The sequence below is a fragment of the Grammomys surdaster genome, unplaced genomic scaffold (genome assembly GCF_004785775.1).
Source record: "Grammomys surdaster isolate TR1022 unplaced genomic scaffold, NIH_TR_1.0 127, whole genome shotgun sequence".
NCBI classification, from domain to species: domain Eukaryota; kingdom Metazoa; phylum Chordata; class Mammalia; order Rodentia; family Muridae; genus Grammomys; species Grammomys surdaster.
In genome coordinates, this window is record NW_021604585.1 from 7,368,042 (window position 1) to 7,386,036 (window position 17,995).

The 17,995-nt window shown below is 41.5% G+C and overlaps 1 pseudogene; it reads left to right on the forward strand.

Moving 5' to 3' along the window:
- The first annotated feature begins 15,223 nt into the window (after positions 1 to 15,223).
- On the forward strand, positions 15,224 to 16,989 carry LOC114640940 (annotated as a pseudogene).
- Positions 16,990 to 17,995: the final 1,006 nt, after the last annotated feature.

Consider the following 17,995-nt stretch of genomic DNA (forward strand, 5'->3'; position numbering starts at 1 on the left):
AAAGTATTAGTCCTTCAGAGACTGTCTTAGTTAGGGTTTTTCTGCTGTGAACAGATACCATGACTAAGGCAAGTCTTAAAAAGGACAACATTTAATTGGGGCTGCCTTACAGGTTCAGAGATTCATTCCATTATCATGAAGGCAGAAACATGGCAGCATCTAGGTAGACGTAGGCTGAGAGTTCCACCTCTTGTTCTGAAGGTAGCTTGCAGAAGACTGACTTTCAGGGAGCTAGGATGAGGGTCTCAAAGTCCATGCCCACAGTGATAAACCTACTCCAACAAGACTATACCTCCTAATAGTGCCATTCCCTGGACCAAGCATCTACAAACCATCACAGAAACCATGTCAACAACTGATATGTTTTCTTCCATCATTAGAATTGTAATTTTTGGAGGTAGTCAGTAGTAAAACAATCCCCCAAACAATATCCAAATATATGTTAGGAAATGTGCTATGAAGGGCAGGATGCCATGAAGTACCCCAGACGAAGTAACAGATTGGGCTGAGTTCTGAAGTGTGAGTAACAATTAACTAGGCAGAGACACTTAAAGAAAAACTGAAGCAGAATAGAGGTACTGGCTTCAGGCAGGTGGATCAACATGTAGAAAAGCAGAAAGAACCACAGAGAATCTCAATAGCAGGAAGAGGGCCAAGAGAGGTGAGCCCCAAATGTGAGGAGAAATGCAGTGAGATGAGACCACAAAAGGGGGTCGCAGCTGCATCACAGGGTATTGTACACATGCCAGGCCTTGAGGATTGTCTTAATCACTCACTCAGATCCGTGTGTTCTCAGAGTCCCTCCATGCATGCATCTGACCAACCTCTGCATTATTTACCCCGTACATCTTGAGATCCTTTCTCAACCCTCTCTCCTCCTCAGAAGAACACACAGGCTTTCTTCCTGGGCTTAGTTAGCTCCAGCACCACTGTCCTCAAATCCCTCTTCCTTCATGCGGTCACTTCTGCCTCTGTCTCTGCTGCTTTTTCATGCAAGAATCTTGATGCTTATTTTCCTTCTTCAAATTTATTCTCAGATCCTTTCTCTGATGATACGTAACTACCTCCCAAGGATGGTGGTCATCCAAAGAGAGGACAAAGTCTCTCCGATTTTATTGAAACACATGAAATTCCCAATCATGTTCTGCAGGGATGTATTTGTAGAAGGAGACATTTGTAGCTTGATATTCCTGAAGCTCTTTAAGCCTGTTAGGAAAGCACTTACCATTTTTAGAAACTGAAACTTGTCTGGCTTCCAGTAGGAATACAAACCAGAAACCATCATCACAGTTTCCCTCAGCAGACTGGTGAAGTGGGGTGATTTTACTCCCAGGAAACTGAGAGTAATGTCTGGAGATATTTTGGGTTTTGCATGAGAATGAAATGGTGATGCTACTTGCAGCTAAGAAACAGAACCCAAGAGTGCCAACAACATCTGAAACATCTACAGTGCACAAGATAACCAAAATCACAGAGATATATCCAGCCCCAAATGCTCTTAGTGCAAAGGCTATAAACCTTACAAGACATGGAAATGACAACTCAAGGTCTGCACTGTTCATCGCTGATTAATGCTATTCAGTGGCTAACACCTCCACAATGCACTCAAATAATTGCTGCATGTATTTGTATATATTTTTGTTGATTACAGGTACATTCTTCTCGTTTCTGCAATTTAAGTATTTAAAGTCTTCAAGGAAATGAACTATCCTTAATATACACTTAGTAATCCAATAAAATCTGGTTCAGCAATTGGATGCAATGTTCTTCTTCTATATTAATAGGGACTATTTAACTGAGAAGTTATAAATTTCATACTTTATCTTGTATCACTACAATAAAATATCTAAGACTGGGTGACTTACAAATAAAGGGACTTATTCCTTAAAGCTCTGGAAACTGAGAAGTCCAAGATAAGAGGCTACATCTAGGGTGGAAGTTCTTACTGTGTTGTATCTTACATGACAAGGGCATAGAGGCGTGTAACCTTGGGTTTCTCTTCTTATAAAGCCACTGATCCCATCTTAAGGCCCCACCCTCATAACTTCATCTAGTCCTAATTACTTTCCAAGGCCTTACCTCCAAGTACTAAAAATATTATGAATCAAGAGACTAAGTTCCCATCACATAAACTTTTAGGGGAAATGTCTAAACCATAACAGTCTCCCCTTTGCTGCCAGGGACCCTAAGCTGCAACATGGAAGGGAAGGTGGGGGTGCTGTATAGTTAAGATAAATTTGAACTTGCAGAAGTGACAACAACCCTAAATCCTAATTTCTCTAAAACTTCAAGATTTTATCCCTCACCTATACAACATCTTAACTGTAGACTAGCAGTGGTTCTGTTCTTCGTAGTCATTCAGAGCCCAGACTGATCAATACTCAGTCATGTCATGACGAGGCTTCAGGGTTCATCTCAACAGAGAGGATATAGTAGAGATGTAGGCTTCAGCTCTGAATTAATACAAGTCACTCAAGACTTGTAGGCCAAAATATTCATATAGCCACCATATCCAGACCAAGTAGAAGACTGAACAAGCAGATTATTAGCTAAGTTTGATTTTTAGCCTGACCAGGTAAAATCCAGGCAAGTAATTTCTCTAAGCAATCATTTCTCCATCTTTGAGGCAGCAAAAAAGAATAACTGTTCTCCATACAGTGGCTGTGATGCGTCAAATGAAATGTTTTACATGTGATCCACAGCGGACTTCAGACATATGATATGAGTAAGCAGGCACTGTTAATGAAAACTGTTGTCTTGATTACAATGATCGTAATGACTATGTTGTTCTTAAGTTCCACGGTATGTGTGACTCCATCCAATTATAAAACAAGGTGGGCTCAACTAGAATCTTCTCCCTGACTTTTTCCCCCATCTGCGGCAATACAATGATCTGTCAAATTTTATTTTGTATCCTTGAGAATTGATAGTGTTTTATCTTTATTTATTCATCTAAAAATCAATTTTGAATGCCTTTGTTTTAATCAACATATGAGTGGATATGAGACATAAATAGAAAGCTAAATGAGGCACAGTCACCTTCTTCTAAGAGAGCTCAGCCTGGGACTGTGGGAATCCAGAACAACTCAGGAATAGTACCCAACAGTTTGAGGAAGAAAGATTCTCTCTCTCTCTCTCTCTCTCTCTCTCTCTCTCTCTCTCTCTCTCTCTCACACACACACACACACACACACACACACACACAAAACTTTTGTGAATAAATGTTAACTGTAGTTTAAATGGATGTTATCAAGGAAGTAAGTGGTCTGACAAGGGAAAATAATCCAGCAAAGGAAAGACCATTTGTAAAGATTCAGAATGAACTTGTAATTGTGTAATATAGTAAGGTCAGAATATTGAACAGGGAGAAGGGCAGGAAGTGGGAGTAGAGGCAGTCTTCTATATAAAAAAGTTTAAGCAGGACAGCAACATGATCAAATCTGCTTCTGAAATACTCTATTAAGTGTATATATTAATCTGCTAATGCCACTATAACAAAACAGCCAAGTACTAAGTAATTTAAACAATAGAAATTTATTTTTCACAGTTCTGCAGCTTAATACCCAAGATTGAAGAGGTGACAGGGAATACAGCTACTCTCTCCTTAGACTATAGATGGCTTTATTTTCCTTGTTTCCTTACATGGCCATATGGTCTTCCTTCTGTGTACATACCTTCCTGGTGTTGATTCTACTTCTTACAATAGCACTAGTCATATTGGATGAGGATCCTACCTTTATGGCTTTATTTAACCATAGTTATCTCCTTAGTGGTTATCTATAGATGTAGCTTCACTGGGTATGAGAACTTTAGTAGGAAAGGACAGTTAAGTCTAACACTGGGCAAGCTTGCTGGCAGGAAACAGAGTAGAAAGCTGCCACAATCCAGGCAAGTCACTTAATGACTTGCAACAATTTAATGGCCACAGGGATGAAGAAATGGAGAGGTATCTGACAAATAAGTAGGCTTAGGAACGTGGTTTGAAATCAAGGTTGGGAATACAAATGAGAGAGCTATCAGTGTGGATGGAGTTAGCTAAGGACATGAGAACAGATGTGGTCACCCAAAGAAACTCAGTAGAGTAACAAGAAGAGGTGGCTAAAAGCCAAGCCTCAGAAAACACCATTTACAAAGTGGACAGAATGAGAATGACCAAAAAAGCACTTGAGCAAAGACCTTAAAAGCAAACTGAAAACTCAAGACCATTTGAGGTCACATAAGAGACAGTGGAAGGACCCTGGTCAGTAGGGTCAAATGTCAGCAAATCATTAATAATGTACATTTAAAAACAGATTAATGACCTAGAGACCATGGATGACCTCTATGGGAACAGGTGTAGCACAGAAAAGACTGAATCTGTGAGGACACTGTGTGTCAAGGGAAAATAATCCAGCAAAGGAAAGACCATTTGTAAAGATTCAGAATGAACTTGTAATTGTTCATTCTGAATAACAGAGGAAACTAAAGTCCTCCTGACTCAGTTGATTGGAGAGGACATGGACAGGAAAGGACGTTGAAGCAGATAAGCAGATCATAGGTGTGGTTTTGTTCTGGTGAAAAACTGAAGCACATCTTTATGCTGAGAGGCACGTGCCAGTCAAGAGGTGGATTGAAACTCTAAGAGAGTACAGGAACGTGGTGGTCTAGGAAGCATCAGGAATTCTGACTACTTAAAAGCCCAGTACATAATCGGTCCCACATGGAAAACTTACACCATGCAGACGTTAGAACACAAAGGATGGTGAGGTTTCTGCTTCTCCCTCCCCCGTCCTAAAATCTTCAAGGCATCTTCCACTTTCTTAGATGCCTTTTCATACATTTTCCAGTCTATTAGGGCAAGCACATTATTTTTCTGGGTCAGGTTATTGTTACCTAGATATCTGAGATTTAGCAAAGTCCTCAGGACCTAACAGTTCAATAAAGACTTGCCAAATAAGTTGACCTGGGGCAGTGTCTTATCCTCCTCAGTGCGTATCTCCTATGGATACCAGAGAGTGGACCATGTGGTAGTCAGGTGTAAAGATAAAGGCAGGCTCACTTGCACGGAAACTCTCTAGGAAAGACTCATTATTCATTCTACAAACATTTACTGAGCGTATGGTGCTGCCTTCAGCCACGGAACAGATGGCCCAAGGCAACCGATACACGAAGCCTCCTCTAAGCTGGAGGATTCCCTACTCCCACAAATGACAAATCAGTAGCTGTTGCATGCATCCATCTGCTGCGATCTGGAGCCCAGATATTCTCTCTGCCTCTTCAGCATGGAGAAGCAGATCACTACCAATTTTTCTTTCTGTCAACAGGAGCTGAGGAATAAAGTATGCCGAATTGACATAAGCAGCTCCAATTGCCTTCAGAGTTTGGCCTGAAGCCCAATTATATTTTTCTAGTTTGTGCCACAGTACATGAAAAGTACAATTTGTCTCATTTCTTTTCCTTACTTTTAAAAATATTCAAAAAAAAAAAAAAACCTTGGCTGAGTGAAACCATCCAAGCCTGTTCTTCAGGAGTAACTTTGAGCATAACTATATTATGATATATACTCTAAGACAGATTCAGTTGAAAGAATGTGGGTATGTTATTTTTAAATTATATGCACATGAATAAAATATATTACATATAAATAATTTTAAAATATTGTTGCTAGGTTGAGGATAAATCAAGGTTATAAATACATTCATGTGTGCAGGCATGAGTATGTACTTACACATGTACACACGGGGGGGAGGGAGAGAGATATAAATTCATTCATCAAGGCAATGTTTGGTAAAAATTATTTTCAAGCTTGATATTTAAAATTTAGACTATATATTTTCTTTTTGTAATTTGATATTTTATTTACAATTCAGATGGTATCCCCTTATCCCATTCCCCTCCACACCCAGGAACCCCCTATCCCATACCCCCTCCTCCTGTTTCTATGAGGATGTGCCCCCACCTACCCCCCGACTCCCACATCCTGACCCTCTAATTCGCTCACACTCAGCGTCCAGCCTTCATGGGACCAAGGATCTCCTTTCTCACCTATGCCCGACAAGGCCATCCTCCCCTACATATATAACTGGAGCCATAGGTCCCTCCCTAAGTGCTCCAAGGCTGGTGGTTTAGACCCTGGGAGCTCTGGTTGGTTGGTATTGTTGCTCTCCTCATGGGGCTGCAAACTCTTTCAGTTCCTATAGTCTTAACTCTAACTCCTCCATTGGGAACCCCATTATCAGTTCAATGGTTAGCTGTGAGCATCTATCTGCCTCTGAATATGTCAGACTCTGGCAGACCTCTAAGGAGACATCTATATCAGGCTCTTATCAGCATACACTTCCTGACTTCCACATCAGCATCTACCTTTGGTGACTGCACATGGGATGGATACTCAGGTGGAACAGTCTTCAGACAGCCCCTCCTTCAGTTTCTGTCCCTCACTTTGTCTCCATATTTGCTCCCTTGAGTATTTTGTTGCTCCTTCTAAGAAGGACCGAATCACCCCCACTTGGTCTTCCTTCTTCATGAGCTTCATGTGGCCTGTGAGTTGAATCTTGGGCATTTCAAGGTTCTGGGCTAATATCCAATAATCAGTGAGTGAATACCATGTGTGTTCCTTTGTGATTGGCTTACCTCACTCAGGATGATAATTTCTAGTTCCATCCATTTACCTAGGAAACTCTCGAAGTCATTGTTTTTAATAGCTGAGTAATTACTCCATTGTGTAAATGTACCACATTTTTTGTATCCATTCTTCTATTGAAGAACATCTGGGTTCTTTCCAGCTTCTGACTATTATAAATAAGGCTGCTATAAACATAGTGGAATATATGTCCTTGTTATATGTTGGAGCATCTTCTGGGTATATGCCCAGGAGTGGTATAGCTGGATTCTCAGGTAATGCTATGTTCAGTTTTCTGAGGAACTGCCAGACTGATTTCCAGAGTGGTTGTACCACCTTGCAATCCCACCAACAATGGAGGAGTGTTCCTCTTTCTCCACATCCTCACCAGCATCTTCTATCACCTGAGTTTTTGATCTTGGCCATTTTGACCGGTGTGAGGTGGAATCTCAGGGTTGTTTGGATTTGCATTTCCCTGATGACTAAGGATGTTGAACATTTCTTTAGGTGCTTCACAGCCATTAGAATTTCCTCAGTTGAGAATTCTTTGTTTATCTCTGTACCTTATTTTTTAATAGGGTTATTTGGTTGTCTGGAGTCTAACTTCTTGAGTTCTTTGTATATATTGGATATTAGCCCTCTATCAGATGTAGGATTGGTAAAGATCTCTTTCCAATCTGTTGGTTGCCATTTTGTCTACAGTGTCTTTGCCTTACAGGAACTTTGCAATTTTATGAGGTCCCATTTGTCAATTCTTGATCTTAGAGCATAAGCCATTGGTGTTCTGTTCAGTAACTTTTCCCCTGTGTCCAAGTACCAAGCAAGGGCTAGACTATATATTTTCAAGAACAATGTATACATGGTAAGTGACTTGTCAAGGAATTTCTAAAGGCCTACTTCAACAACAATTAAAACAAACTAGGTAAAATTGGTCTGGTTTTCATGGGCAGAAGATGTAGTGGTTCCTGCCTAAAATTTCAGCACTAGACTGCCTGAGACAGGAGGAGCACCAAGGTTTTAAGGATAGCCTGAGTTACTGGTGAGTTCCAGGACAACTTGGACTACAGAAAGGACCCTGACTCTGGCAGGGGTGGTGGTGGTATCCTTTCCTCATGCTTAGACCACTACTCAACACCATGTCCCAATTATATTCACACCTTACCTAGCTTAGAACAGAGGTCTAACTATAAACAGACCCACACCTGTGGTTCACCTTCAGGAGAGACCCCTGTGAGGGAATACACTGGTGAGATCCAGACAAAGCAAGTTTAGATCATTCAGTTGTCTTCTTGGAGCAGAAAATAGAAAACATTTTTTTTCAAGCTGATTTAATCACCAGCTTCTAAAATGAGAAACACAGTAGATGCCGTGAACGTGTGCAGACATCTAGTTTTTCTCTTCTGGGCGCACAGCCCAACACCATGTGACTATTTCTGGTCAACAAACCATGAGCACAAATATATCCTTGAGGCTGAGGCAGGCAGGGGAAGGCTACTAGGTGTGGATACTCGGTCTTTCTGTTTCTTGGTGGTTAGTTACCTAGGGTTGCTATAATCTTAATTATAGCAAAGTACCATAATCTTAATTGTAGAGAATGGCATCAGTTCAGAACTCCCAAGATCAAGTTTTCCGCACAAAGGAGATGCATTTGCCTCAGAGGGACGGGGGCAGGAATAAGAGACAAAGACAGGAGATAGAGGGCAAGGGAAGAGGGAGAGGGAAGGAAGGAGAAGAGAAGGGGGTATTTGTCCTGGAGGGGAACCAGACAAAGGACTGCCTCTGGATACAGAGGAGACAGATGAGATGTTTAATTTTAATTGGCTCTGTTAACTAGGTGAGCCAAATGGAGTTTTTGTTTGCTGGACTTTAACACTTTGATAGCTAAAGCATGTTAGTCAGTCTCAGAGGACGAATAAACCAAATAAAGGAATAGACCTCGGTGGCTAGCTTTGGGAATGTAATCTAATAGTTTTTAGCAAGGCAGGGGGCAATCAGGGAAAAGGACAAGGCCTGTCAGAGCCATGTGTGCCATGCCAGGACTTGCTGGAGTCCCTTCATTATGGCTTAAATAACAGAAATTTACTATCTCATAGATAAGAAACTTGAGAGTGGGTTCTTCTGACCAAAGGACCATGTTCCCTCTGTAATCACCAAGGACAGATACGCTCCAGGACTCTGTCATAGCTTCTGAGAGTACAATGTCTGTGGCAATGTAATTCCAACCTTCATATGGCAGTTTCTCTGTGTGTCTCTCTGCATCTAGGGTGCTGCCTTCTTGTATGGGGGCAACTATATTGAATCAGAGTTCTGCTTTGGTTAGAAATGTTTTCAGTAAATTCCTCAAGTTTCCTATAGTAGAATTTAGCCTTCATTGAGAGATACTGTGGTGGTTTGAATAAGCTTGACCCATAGAAAATGGCACTATTAGGAAGTGTGGCCTTGTTGGAATAGGTGTGGCCTTGTTGGAGGAAGTATGTTACTGTATTCACAGGCTTTGGGCTTTGAGGTCAGGCTCTAGCCAGTGCAGAAGAGACCCTCCTCCTAGCTCTTCGTGATACAGTCTTATCCTGGCTGCCTTCAGATCAAAATGTAGAACTTTCTCAGCTCCTTTTCCAGCACCATCCATGCCTAGATGTTGCCATGCTAGCTGCCATGATGATAATGGACTGAACCTCTGAAGCTGTAAGTTAGTTCCAATTAAATATTGTCCCTTATGAGAGTTGCCTTGGCCATGGTGTCTCTTCACAGCAATGGAAAACCTAACTAAGACAGATACTGAGGGAAAAATAATACCTGATTATAATGTTCAGAGCTGGGAGCGGACCAAGGTTAGATAAGGTCATCGGACTCTAGCTCCATAGTTGAACTTCTTGTAGCTTTCTAACATGAGAAAGAAAAACCAGAAAACACACATGTATAATCCATGTCTCCTTCTGTGTTATATCTGCAATACCTAGGGACTCTACTGATGTTACCCTTTAACTTGGATCTCCAGAAGGATTGGTGAAATGTATTTCTTTCTTTTCTTTATAATTCACCTAGTCTGTGGTGCTTTGTTATTGGTATCAGAAAATGGACTAATATAATGATATAATGAATCTGTTTGATCTCTAATAACATCTCTAAAGACACTAAGATGAGGTCACATTTGGTGGTTAATGAAGACCTCCGCAGAGGGGAGACCCTCACTCAAGTCTCAGAAAGTCGCAACCACCCAATAATCTGCTCGAGACACCATGTACCGGAGCAATAGTGAGGTTTATTAGGGCGTGACAGCTAGCTGCCAGTCAATTCGTATGCCCACGCAGGAGCTGAATTGACCCCGACAGCCAGTTTGAGAGGGGTTTTTAAGGGGAAAAACCACAAACCAAGGAATGGGGAGGGGGCTCATGGTTGTTAAGGTGGCATAACATAAAAATAGTGGAACATTCCAAAGGAACTCAACCTACGTGAGTCAGGATCAGGTGAAAACTCTCTGTACACTTATCTTTCTCAAGAATGTGGTCCTGCCCTGTTACTTCGGCCTAGCCCTGTCACTGCAGTTCTCAGCTTGGCTAACTTGCATTCTAGCCAGTTCCCATAACTAGCCTGTCCACATTCTTAACTTGTTTCATGGCTCAGTTTCTCCATGTCTTTATAAAGAAAGTCTAAAGAATATTTTATATGTCTAAAAAGAATTCTATATACCCAGTATCTATAATTTTTCACTCTACAGTTAACTCTCCCAGATATCTTTTTTGGAGAATTTAATGAAACTATAGTCCTTGGCTACTGAGAACAGAAAGACTCAGTGTTGAGAGGGTGAAGTCTGGATGACCAAGTCTAGGGACAGAGAAAAACTACCCAGGATATGCAAGCATTTCCTAGGAAGGAGGACTGAACTTTTTTTTTTTTTAGAAGTAGGATTTGGAGAGTTGTTTGTTATGTAGCACAGCCTAGTCTAACTATGTATTTCCGTTAGTCGGTGGCCTATTCCTGTCAAGAGACACCATGATCATGGCAATTCTTATAAAAGAAATCATTTAATTGGGGCTGGCTTACAGTTTCACTGATTTAGACTATTTCTCACCATGATAGGGAACATGGCGGTATGCAGGCAGACATAGTGCTGAAGCTCTACATCACGATCCAAAGGCAGCAGGAAAATAAAAAGACCCACTGGGCCTGGCTTGGGCTTCTGAAACCTCAAAACCCACCCCGTAGTGACACACTTTCTCCAACAAGGCCACACCTCCCAATCCTTTCAAATAGTGCCACTCCCTATGAGCCTTTGGGGGCCAATTTCATTAAAACCACCAGAATAATGATTTAAAAAAATACTTTATGAATTCCTTGGATGATTTATCCTGAAGGTCTTTTGTCTGTCTGTGTACAACCATCAGCAGGCAACTAAAGAGCCTAGTTTCCCTCAGATGGAACCAAATACTACTCCCCTGTTTCCAGTTCTCTCCAGTTTCATAGTTCCTTATCATTTCTTTGGTATTATTAAATCAATTACCATTTTCCATTGTATTTCTGCTCCTGTTTTTCTTTCTCTAACCCTGATTTATTTGTTTATATTAACTGCCTGGCCCCAGTAAGTTGTTGAGACTGCCAACTTTGCTAACAACAAGTCCTATTATTCATATCTACCTCTTAATTCTTTTTCTAAGTCTTTAAATTATAATCTCTGTGTGTTCTCTCAATAGCTCCCCAGGTAACTGGAGGTGATAATGGAAGAGTAAGTATTTTTTACCTTAGGGTTAAAAATTACTTGTTTTTCCTGTTCACTTTTAATGTAGTGGCATAAACACATTCTAGAGGCAATTTAAAATACATGTTGAAAAAATATAACATCACAAATAGAAGTTTTTATCTATTTCAAAGCCTTTTGTATTCACAACAATTCTAACATGCTAGAATTACACATATTATCACCAACAAACGGTAGTATTACACATATTATCATCAAGTCTTTATCAAAAACAAAACAAGACAAAGCAAAACACTAAAGAAAGAAGATGTAGCTTTGGCCCCAGAACCATGTGGGTTGAAAGAGATGATATGTGCATCTTCTAGAACTCAAAGAGTTATGTTCTTAAAGTAGGAGTGGTGCTTCATACCTGTAATCCCTACACTTGGAGCTGAAAGAAGAAGATTCTGAGTTCAAGATCATCCTGAGCTATACACTAAGACCCTGTCTCAAAACAAAAACACCCATATTCTTCTTAATGTACAAGTTTCTGTCTCCTTGTGGGAAAATGAAGTTATTTTAAGTGGAGGTTGCTCAATTTAAGTGTAGTTGTAGAAGCCTTATCCTAACCAAAGACCAATTGAAAAACCAAACCAGTGTGTGGCTCTGTGCTCCAGAGCCAGGGAAGAGACATTTCAACACAGGAGAAAATAGGATTAATTCAACTCTCACTTGTTTTTAAAATTATGAATTTTCTTTTAATTACCAAATATAGTAGGCTGAATTAGCCTAACATCCCACAAAGATCCCTATCTCTTAATTCCCAGAATCTATGACTATTACCTATTATGAAATGTTACATTCTTTGGGAAACAGTCTTTGTAGATATAATTACAATTTTTAGATAATGAGCTGATCCTGGATTACTTGAGTGGGCACTAATTCCAGGTGGTTTCTTATAGATGAAAAGACACAGGAAGCATAACACAGAAGCAAAAACTAACCACAAGCCAAGGACCACCTGGAGCCACCAGAAGTTGGATAGAGTAAGGAAAGATCCCCCTCTATAGCCTTCTGAGGAAGTCCAATCCTGGCGAGACCTTGAATTTGTATGTTATAGCCTCCAAAAAACATTAAAAAATAAGGTCCTGATTTGCAAGCTACTGATTGTGTGCCTGTTAAAGAACCTACAAAAAATTTACACACCAGGTAATATTATAATAAATAATAAGACAAGTAAACTCACATCTTACTTATTATTCCAGGGTGAAGAATTGAAGTCAAATTGAAGAATAAATACAATGATTGTGAGAAGAGTTTCACATATGGAGTGAGGCTCAGGAATTCTATGCCTTGGTCACTCTCAAATTCTCTTTTCATTTGTCAGAGTTGAAGACATTCTGGATACAGATATTTACTTTCTTAAGTAAGAATAAGAATGCACAGAAAGCTGAGAATTACAATTCTAGCAGTTCTCATAGAGCTCTTGGTAATACACACTTTCAAGTCAGAACACTCCAGTGTAATGCTAGGTTAGGGAGATAAGCCAAATGCGCCTAAGAATTTATATCAGCTTAGCTAGATATCTAAGAAATAGCTTTAACTTTTAAATGTAAAAGTAATAAATATGCATAAAATTTAAACACTATGGCAAATGAATAAAATAGGAAATGAAAATCACTGCACCAGGAGTAGGGGTTGGAATGACTAAAGATCATGGTGGCTATTATCAATTTCACCTCTTAGTGAGGATCCTGTTTAACTCTTTTCTTCTAGCCCATCCCCAGTCCTTTGTGTCAGAAGCTTACACATAAAAATGCCCCCTACAGGGGACTCCTGGTGGCCACACTTAGCTGGGACTCTATAAGTCACACTATTCTTATTCTCCATGTCCGTCTCTACAGTCTCACCCTCAGCCCTGTATCAATATCCATCCTATTTCAACTCTATTCATTAAAGACTCAACACTGGTACAGAACCACAGTCCACCAGCTCTTTTAGGGTCTCTCCAGATGAATTCTTTATCCTACTATAGCTTAATTTTTAGGAGCTTCTCCTCCCACCACACCTCCAAACCCCTGGGGACCTCATCTCTTGGTATGAACAAGATATCTGAGCTCTTTCCCACAGCCTCTCTCTGTCTTTTCTCCCAGTCTACCTCTATTTTTCTTTGTGGCTCACCAACTTGCAAATGCACTCTCTGGTGGGGGACTCACAGTCACAACACTTTCCTAAGATCCAGAGAAGGCAACAAAAATCAAGGAATTGCATACTCACCCAACAAAGAAAAGAGCAGATATCAGCATCAATCACCATAACTCCAGATGCCTGAAGCCAGCACAGAAACAGAAAAATGAAGAGTCAAAATAATATGCTTCCAAGCAGAACTCGGTAGCCTACTAGAATAGGCTCTGAGAACTGCAATATAGCTGAGACCCAAGACAACAACTTCAAAATAACAATTATGAATATGCTAAAGATCTTAGAGAGCATGAATGAATCCCTTAATGAGACCACAAAACCATAAAGAAATCATAGCATGAAATAATGAAAACAGTTCAAGAAACATAAAAGTAGAATTACTAAAGAAAACCCAAACTGAAATAAACTGGAAGCAAAAATTGTAAAAAGTCAAGAACCTAAGATGTTGTATCTTGAGAGACCATAAATGTCAGACCAGACTACTATATCTAGCAAAACTACAAATCACTGCAGAAAGAAAAGCACTTAAAATCAATTTTAAGCAATACCTACCAATACTAATCCAGCTCTACAGAAGACACTTGATAAAAACTTGAGACTAAAGAAGTTAAGCACATCCAAAAAAACTTAAGAAATAAATAGTCACAAAACAGTAAATCAAAAGAAAGGGGGAACTCATACCATAACAAGTATATAACAGGAATCAAAAAACACTGTGAATTGATAACTCTCAATATAATGATCACAATTATAATGTCCCCCAAATAAAACACAGACTAACAGATTAAACTAGAAAATATGGCCCATCTTTCTGCTGCAACCAAGAAACAGACCTTACCTTCAAGGATAAACATCACCTCAGGGTAAAAGGATGAAAAAGGGTACTCCAAGCAAATGGACCCAAGAAACAAGCAAGTATAATTATCTCAAAATCTGATATAGCAGACTTCAAGCCAAAACTAATCAAAGGGAAAATCCATCAAAAGAATTTTTGAAATTCTAAATATTTATGTGCCAAACTTGGGGGTACCTAAGTTCCTAAAAGAAATGTTACTACAGCCAAAATAACATATTGACTATCCTACAATGACAATAGGTGACTTCAGTACTCAAGTGTTATCAATGGACAGGTCAACCAGACAAAAAATTAAATAGAGAAATATTGGACTAAATAACATCATAAAACAAATGAGCCTAGCCGATATTTATAGAATATTTCCCTCAAATACAAAAGAAAATACTTCTAGCAGCTGATAAAATTTTCTCCAAAATTTATCACATACTTAGACATAAAGCAAGTCCCAACACATATAAGAAAATTGGAAAACAGTAACAACAGCAAACCAACCCTGCATCCTATCTGACTACCATGGATTAAAGCTATATATCAACAACAAAAACTATATACAAACTTATGGAAACTGAACAGATCAATACTGAATGAAGAATGAGTCAGGACAGGAATTAAGAAGAAAATTTAAAACTGTTTAGAATCAAATGAAAATTAAACGCAATATACTCAAATCTACAGGACCCAATGAACGTAGTTCTAAAAGACACGTTCATAGCACTAAGTTCCTACATGAAAAAACTGAAGATAATTCATATTTGAAAATTAGTGGCGCTGCCACCGGGGCGGGCCCGGCCGGCCGCGGTGGGGGGAGCCAGGCTGAGAGTGAGGGTTGGGGTGGGGGCAGGCGCGGGCGCAGGAGGAGCTGGGGGAGCCGCGGGCTCTCAGGAAGACGTCGATGATGAACAAGAGGTACATTGGGAACCTGAGCCCCGTTGTCACCACCGACCTCCGGCAGCTCTTCGGGGACAGGGAGCTGCCCCTGGTGGGACAGGTCCTACAGAAGTCCAGCTATGCCTTCATGGACTACCCCGACCAGAATTGGGCCATCCGCACCATCAAGACCCTCTCGGGTAAAGTGGAATTGCATGGTCAAATCATGGAAGTTGATTACTCAGTCTCTAAAAAGCTAAGGAGCAGAAAATTCCAGATTCGGAACATCCCGCCTCACCTGCAGTGGGAGGTGTTAGATGGACTGTTGGCTGAGTATGGGACTGTGGAGACTGTGGAACAAGTCAACACAGATACAGAAACTGCCGTTGTCAACGTCACCTATACAACAAGAGAAGAGGCAAAGATAGCTTTTGAGAAGCTAAGTGGGCATCAGTTCGAGGACTACTCCTTCAAGATTTTCTACATCCCCGACAAAGAGGTGAGCTCCCCCTCACCCCCTCATCGAGCCTAGGAACAAGGCCACGGGAGCTTTTCTCAGTCCAGACAGATTGATTTCCCGCTGCGGATCCTGGTCCCCACCCAGTTTGTTGGTGCCATCATCCGAAAGGAGGGCTTGACCATAAAGAACATCACTAAACAGACCCAGTCCCGGGTAGACATTCACAGGAAGGAGAACTCTGAGGCTGCAGAGAAGCCTGTCACAATCCATGCCACCCCAGAAGGGTCATCTGAAGCATGCCGCATGATTCTTGAGATTATGCAGAAAGAGGCTGATGAGGCCAAGCTGGCTGAGGAGGTTCCTCTGAAAATCTTGGCCCACAACGGCTTTGTTGGAAGACTGATTGGCAAAGAAGGCAGAAATCTGAAGAAAATTGAACATGAGACAGGGACCAAGATAACCATCTCACCCTTGCAGGATTTGAGCATATATAACCCGGAGAGAACCATCACCGTGAAAGGCCCCATTGAAGCCTGTGCCAGTGCTGAGAGAGAGATCATGAGGAAGCTGCGTGAGGCCTTTGAAAACGACATGCTGGCCGTTAACCAACAAGCCAGTCTGATCCCAGGGCTGAACCTCAGTGCACTTGGCATCTTTTCAACAGGACTGTCCGTGCTTCCACCACCAGCAGGGCCCCGTGGAATTCCCCCCAGTCTCCCCTAGCACCCTTTTGCTACCCACTCCGGATACTTCTCCAGTCTGTACCCTCATCACCATTTCGGCCCATTCCCGCATCATGACGCCTACCCAGAGCAGGAGACTGTGAGTCTCTTCATCCCAACCCAGGCTGTGGGTGCTATCATCGGGAAAAAGGGGGCACACATCAAACAGCTGGCTCGATTTGCTGGTGCCTCCATCAAGATCGCTCCAGTGGATGGTCCAGATGTCAGTGAGAGGATGGTCGTCATCACCGGGCCCCCTGAAGCCCAATTCAAGGCTCAGGGACGGATCTTTGGGAAACTGAAAGAAGAAAACTTCTTTAATCCCAAAGAAGAGGTGAAGCTGGAGGCCCACATCCGAGTTCCCTCGTCAGCTGGCCGGGTGACTGGCAAAGGCGGTAAAACCGTGAACTAGCTGCAGAACTTGACAAGCGCAGAAGTTATCGTGCCTCGTGACCAAACGCCAGACGAGAATGAGGAAGTGATCGGCAGAATTATCGGGCATTTTTTGCTAGCCAGACTGCACAACAAAAGATCAGAGAAATTGTACAGCAGATAAAGCAACAGGAGCAGAAATACCCTCAGGGAGTTGCCCCACAGAGCAGCAAGTGAGGCTCCCACAGACACCAGCAAACAACAGATGAACGTAGCCCTCCCAACACCTGACAGATGAGACCAAACAGCCAGCAGATCGGGAGCAAACCAAAGTCCATCCCAAGGAGTGAGCAGTCTGCAGAGCAGCCAGGGCCTGCAGACCCTTACACATCCTGGGATCCAGGAGGGCACAGGGAAGGCCAGGTTCTCCAGAAACACCGCTTGGCCTGCCCCCCCGGCTTCCCCTGGCTTCTGCAGGCGTAGCAGCCATCCACTGCCCATCCAACTCAGATTTCTCCTCCGCTCCCAGGACGCCATCCCTTTCAGTTGAACTAACATAGGTGAACATGCTCAAAGCAAAGCAAAATTCCTAGCCGTTTCTTTGTTGTGGAAAGTTGTCTCTGTACATGCATATACAAATCAGAAGGGGAAGGATGTTAAGAAATGTGGCCTGTGGGTTACACAGGGCGCTGGCAGCATTAATATATTTTAGAAATAATATATCAAATAACTCAACTAACTCCAATTTTTACTCAGTGATTAATTTTGTTTTCTTTTTGAAGAGAAAGCAGGCTTTTTTAGACTTTAAAAACTAAGGTCTTGGGTGAGGTCCATTGGTATAGAAAGGAACTTTGAGCCACCCACACAAAATTCACTTGGAGGGAACTCTCTCTTGTCAAGGACACTTAATGGCAGTTGTGGGTCACCTGTGTCTGTCAACAGAAGGGATACCGTCCCTGAGGAGGGGGCCTAGGCCCTGTCACCTGTTTATCCCATACACCCATTTCTTGGCTTCACAGGTTTTAAACTGTTTATTTATTTGTTTGTTTGTTTTTGCATACTGCTATATATTTCTCTGTCTCTCTCTTTATCTCCCTCCCCTTCCTTCCTCCGTTCTCTACCCAAAATTCTTTTGAATCCCTTCCTTTTTCTGCTCCCCATATCTATGTGCCCCTCCCCCACCCCAGGCAAAGCAGTGCTCTGAATACCATACCACACAAGGAACAAACGTGAACCACACAAG